Raw genomic sequence first — 6,000 nt, 5'->3', positions numbered from 1 at the left:
CTGGTCCTGGGCGCTGTGCAGAGTGTGCAGCGCAGAGTGGGCACCCCTAGGGAAGGCCCCGGATGCTGCTTGGAAGAGCAATATGAGCTGAGAGCCGGGTGGTCCTGGGGGCACTGCAGGTGGCCTTGCAGAGCCTGGCATGCAGGTGAGCCAGGGGCAGAAGGGTGGCATTAGCAGAGGCTGGCATAATAATAATAATAATAATAATAATAATGGCATTTCTTAAGCGCTTACTATGTGCAAAGCACTGTTCTAAGCGCTGGGGAGGTATTTGTTGGTATTGTTACCAACATGTAACAATGTAATGTTGGTATTTGTTAGGCGCTTACTATGTGCCAAGCACTGTTTTATAATAATAATAATAATGATGGCATTTATTAAGCGCTTACTATGTGCAAAGCGCTGTTCTAAGCACTGGGGAGGTTACAAGGTGATCAGGTTGTCCCACGTGGGGCTCCCAGTCTTAATCCCCATTTTCCAGATGAGGGAACTGAGGCCCAGAGAAGTTAAGTGACTTGCCCAAAGTTACACAGCTGACAGTTGGCGGAGCCGGGGTTTGAACCCATGACCTCTGACTCCAAAGCCCGTGCTCTTTTCCACTGAAACACGCTGCTTCTCACTTTTAAGTAAGTAAGTACCTTGTAAGTTTTAGATACAAGGTAATGGGGTTGTCCCGTGTGGGGCGCCCAGTCTTAACCCCCATTTTGCAGATGAGGGAACTGAGGCTCAGAGAAGTTAAGTGACTTACCCAAGGTCACACAGCAGGCATGGGGTGGAGCCGGGATTCGAACCTATGATCTCTGACTCCAAAGCCCGGGCTCTTTCCACTGAGCCACGAGGTGAGCCGGGGGCAGAAGGGTGGCATTAGCAGAGGCTGGCATGCAGGTGAGACAGGGACAGAAGGGGGGCATTAGCAGAGGCTGGCATGCAGGTGAGCCAGGGGCAGAAGGGTGGCATTAGAAGAGGCTGGCATGCAGGTGAGACGGGGCAGAAGGGTGGCATTAGCAGTGGCTGGCATGCAGGTGAGACAGGGACAGAAGGGTGGCATTAGCAGAGGCTGGCATGCAGGTGAGCCAGGGGCAGAAGGGTGGCCTTGCAGAGGCTGGCATGCAGGTGAGACAGGGACAGAAGGGTGGCATTAGAAGAGGCTGGCATGCAGGTGAGCCAGGGGCAGAAGGGTGGCATTAGCAGAGGCTGGCATGCAGGTGAGACAGGGACAGAAGGGTGGCATTGCAGAAGCTGGCATGCAGGTGAGCCAGGGACAGAAGGGTGGCATTAGCAGAGGTTGGCATGCAGGTGAGCCAGGGGCAGAAGGGTGGCCTTGCAGAGGCTGGCATGTAGGTGAGCCAGGGACAGAAGGGTGGCATTAGCAGAGGCTGGGATGCAGGTGAGCCAGGGACAGGAGGGTGTCATTAGCAGAGGCTGGCATGCAGGTGAGCCAGGGGCAAAGAGGTGGCATTAGCAGAGGCTGGGATGCAGGTGAGCTAGGGGCAGAAGGGTGGCATTAGCAGAGGCTGGCATGCAGGTGAGACAGGGACAGAAGGGTGGCCTTGCAGAGGCTGGCATGCAGGTGAGCCAGGGACAGAAGGGTGGCATTAGCAGAGGCTGGGATGCAGGTGAGCCAGGGGCAGAGAGGTGGCCTTGCAGAGGCTGGCATGCAGGTGAGCTAGGGACAGAAGGGTGGCATTAGCAGAGGCTGGCATGCAGGTGAGCCAGGGGCAGAGAGGTGGCATTAGCGGAGGCTGGCATGCAAGTGAGAACGGGAGCTGCGTTGGTGTGGATTTGTTTGGGCAGTGGTGCACGGAGAGCTCACCTCCTCCAGGAGGCCTTCCCAGACTGAGCCCCCTCCTTCCCCATCCCCCCTGCCTTACCTCCGTCCCCTCCCCACAGCACCTGTATGTATGTATATATTCATTTGAGCGCTTACTGTGTGCAGAGCACTGTACTAAGCCCTTGGGAAGTCCAAGTTGGCAACATGCTGCTTGAGAAGCAGCATGGCTCAGTGGAAAGAGCACGGTTTGGGGAGCCAGAGGTCACGAGTTCTAATCCCAGCTCTGCCACTCATCAGCTGTGTGACTTTGGGCAAGTCACTTAACTTCTCTGGGCCTCACTTACCTCAAATGTAAAATGGGGATTAAGATTGTGAGGCCCACATGGGCCAACCTGATTACCTTGAATCTACCCCAGCGCTTAGAACAGGGCATGGCACATAGTAAGCACTTAACAAATACCAATTTTATTATTATCTTCTAGACTGTGAGCCCACTGTTGGGTAGGGACCGTCTCTATATGTTGCCAACTTGGACTTCCCAAGCGCTTAGTGCAGTGCTCTGCACACAGTAAGCACTCAATAAATACGATTGATGATGATGATGAGGGACCGTCTCTATATGTTGCCAACTTGGACTTCCCAAGCGCTTAGTACAGTGCTCTGCACACAGTAAGCGCTCAATAAATACGATTGAATGAATGAAGGCGGAGGAGATTTGTGGATTTGTTTGGGCAGTGGTGCCCGCCCACTTGAGGAGGAGGAGACTGGGGCCCTGAGCAGGGCTGAGTGTTGCATCACGCAGCAAGATGCCAGCTTGTAGATTATGCTGGGCAAAGAAACTGTGCTGCACGCTGGCAGGGGAGATGCCCCTGTCGTGAGCTGGGATGCAACGGTTCGGCTGAAAGCGGAATTTCTAAACAGTTTGGGGACCCGTCCCCATTGCATAATTGAGTGAGTACGGGTGAAGGCTAAAGAGTTTGGGTTAACAGATCCTGATAAATAATAATGTTGGTATTTCTTAGGCGCTTACTATGTGCCAAGCACTATTTTAGATACAAGGTGATCAGGTTGGTGAGCACGGGTGAAGGCAGAACGGTTTGGGTTAACAGATCCTGATGAATAATAATGATATTAGGCGCTTACCGTGTGCCAAGCACTGTTCTAGATACAAGGTGATCAGGTTGGTGAGTGCGGGTGAAGGCAAAACATTTTGGGTTAACAGATCCTGGTGAATAATAATGTTGGTATTTGTTAGGCGCTTACTATGTGCCGAGCACTATTGTAGATACAAGGTGATCAGGTTGGTGAGTACGGGTGAAGGCAAAAGAGTTTGGACAGATCCTGATGAATAATAATGTTGGTATTTGTTAGGCGCTTACTATGTGCCGAGCACTGTTTTAGATACAAGGTGATCAGGTTGGTGAGTACGGGTGAAGGCAAAAGAGTTTGGATTAACAGATCCTGATAAATAATAATGTTGGTATTTGTTAGGCGCTTACTATGTGCTGAGCACTGTTCTAGATACAAGGTGATCAGGTTGGTGAGTATGGGTGAAGGCAAAACATTTTGGGTTAACAGATCCTGGTGAATAATAATGTTGGTATTTGTTAGGTGCTTACTATGTGCCGAGCACTGCTTTAGATACAAGGTGATCAGGTTGGTGAGTACGGGTGAAGGCAATAGAATTTGGGTTAACAGATCCTGGTGAATAATAATGTTGGTATTTGTTAGGCGCTTACCATGTGCGAGCACTGTTCTAGGTACAAGGTGATCAGGTTGGTGAGTACAGGTGAAGGCAAAAGAGTTTGGGTTAACAGATCCTGATGAATAATAATGTTGGTATTTGTTAGGCGCTTACTATGTGCCAAGCACTGCTTTAGATACAAGGTGATCAGGTTGGTGAGTACGGGTGAAGGCAAAAGGGTTTGGGTTAACAGATCCTGATGAATAATAATGTTGATGTTTAAGCGCTTACTATGTGCTGAGCACTGTTCTAGATACAAGGTGACCAGGTTGTCCCTCGTGGGGCTCATGGTCCTAATCCCCATTTTGCAGATGAGGGAACTGAGGGACAGAGAAGTTAAGTGACTTGCCCAAAGTCACACAGCAGGCAAGTGGCAGAGCTGGGATTAGAACCCATGACCTCTGACCCCCATTCATTCATTCATTCATTCAATCGTATTTATTGAGCGCTTACTGTGTGCAAAGCGCTGTACTAAGTGCTTGGGAAGTATAAGTTGGATGAATTTGGGCCAAAAGCTTTCTTAACATGCTTGCATATTCTGTTCTGCTCCCCTCTTCAAAGCCCTCCTGAGAGCTCACCTCCTCCAGGAGGCCTTCCCAGACTGAACCCCCCTTTTCCTCTGCTCCTTCTCCCCTCCCCTACTCCCTCCCTCTGCTCTACCCCTTTCCCTTCCCCACAGCGCTTGTGTATATTTGTACATATTTATTACTCTATTAATGATGTGTATATATAATTCTATTTATTTTTATGGCATTGTTGCCTGTCTGCTTGTTTTGTTGTCTGTCTCCCCCTTCTAGACTGTGAGCCCGTTGGGGGCAGGGATTGTCTCTGTTGCCAAAGTACACTTTCCAAGCGCTTAGTACAGTGCTCTGCACACAGTAAGCGCTCAATAAATATGATTGATTGAATGAATGAATGAATAACGAATGCATCCACATGTGCTTCATCTTTGAGTATAACTTTCGATTCGCGGGTTTCGTGGGGGAGGTTTCTGTCTGTGTTTCCAGTATTTCTAAGGAAGCTAATTCTCTTGTGACTTAGGTTGTCTCTGCAGGTGTGTATAATTAAGTGGGTTGCCTGGCCAATTCAGGCATCAGAGTCTAACTTTGTAAAAAAGTACTTTTTGGTGAATCTAAAAGAGGAAAAACAGCTATCATTTCTTCCATAAATTCTTAGAATGATTGTTCTATTACCATTTATCCCAAACTTTTTCTTCCGGGATCCTTTAGATTGCTGCATAAATTTTGCCAACAACCCTTTTCTTCATCTTCACAGAATCTCCCCCACTTTATTCTTCCCCTAGAATTACTTGTCTGCCTCTTTGAAATGATTATAGCCCTTCCCGCCTCTACTTTCATTAAAAGGATGTACAGAATATTGGACCACGTGTTTTCAACTTCTCAGCCACTTGATATTAGGAGTAACTGAGCCCATTACAACATGTAGTCTTTCATAGCGTAGGAAGAACATGTCTTTTGCGTGGAATAAACAGTATGCTTATTTACAGTATGTACCGTATGTTTGCACGGGTCCAAGGAGTTATTTGTAAACTGATTTTTGTGTGAAAAATGAACTTTTTGCCCATGAAGTGGGGAGAAAGGGAACCCCTTCTAAAGTGTAGCGTTGTTATAGAAGCTGATTTAGGTGGGTGTCTGCTGCAGAAGTTAAGATGCATATCATTCTTGAACTTGGTGGTTGAAGGAGATTGCTCATGGAGGCCCCATTTGTGGCGTACTGGGCTCAGCCTTTCCAATTCTTCAGCATTTGGGAAATGTTGATTTTACAGTGCTACTGATTGCTCTTATGCTTTTATGTATACCACTCAGTTGCATTTAATAATAATCTATAATAATAATTGTGGTATTTGAGTGCTTATTATGTTCCAGGCACTGGGCTAAGCACTGGAGTGGATACAAGCAAATCAGGTTGTACACCCTGTCCCACATGGGGCTCACCGTCTCAATCCCCATTTTACAGATGAGGTGACTGAGACAATAGTCAGTCCATCGTATTTATTGAGCGCTTACTGTGTGCAGAGTACTAAGCGTTTGGGCAAGTACAGTATAACAATAAGCAGATACAGTCCCCGTCTTCAACGAGTTTGCAGTCTAGAGGGAGAATACAAATTAATGACGGTGGGTACAGTCCCCTGACCCACGTAGGGCTCACAGTCTTAATCCTCATTTTACAGATGAGACACAAAGTAAGTGACTTGCCCACGGTCAAACAGCAGACAAGTAGCGGAGCTGGGACTTCGAACCCACATCCTTCTGAATCCCAGGCCTGTGCTCTTTCCACTAGGCCAGCTGGGCCAGGCCCAAGTATTAGTTCAAGTCCGGACAAGGTGAAATATTAGAAATCTATTACCTGGTTTCCTGGAGAGAGAGGAGGGTGAGCACACTCTGATTTTTACCCAGTTCTGCTCTATCTTGAAACAGCCCCACTAATCCTTCTTGGAATTAGTTTTTCCAACTTAACAATGGGG

General features: G+C 48.0%; 1 protein-coding gene across 3 annotated transcripts in view; it reads left to right on the top strand.

Annotated features, from left to right (window-relative positions):
- The window catches only part of SLC19A1 (solute carrier family 19 member 1), a 42,825-nt gene continuing 36,825 nt past the window's right edge, over positions 1-6,000 (top strand). For 2 of the 3 annotated variants that reach the window (XR_005451856.1, XM_038749649.1), the window contains exon 1: positions 1-145. The gene's annotated coding sequence lies outside the window, so the exon portion shown is untranslated. Of the gene's footprint in view, positions 146-2,628; positions 2,723-6,000 lie in introns of those variants that run through there. The other variant, XM_038749650.1, reaches the window with a different exon arrangement.

The sequence above is a fragment of the Tachyglossus aculeatus genome, chromosome 7 (assembly GCF_015852505.1).
Source record: "Tachyglossus aculeatus isolate mTacAcu1 chromosome 7, mTacAcu1.pri, whole genome shotgun sequence".
Classification (NCBI taxonomy): domain Eukaryota; kingdom Metazoa; phylum Chordata; class Mammalia; order Monotremata; family Tachyglossidae; genus Tachyglossus; species Tachyglossus aculeatus.
This window is presented reverse-complemented; position numbering and strand designations above follow the sequence as displayed.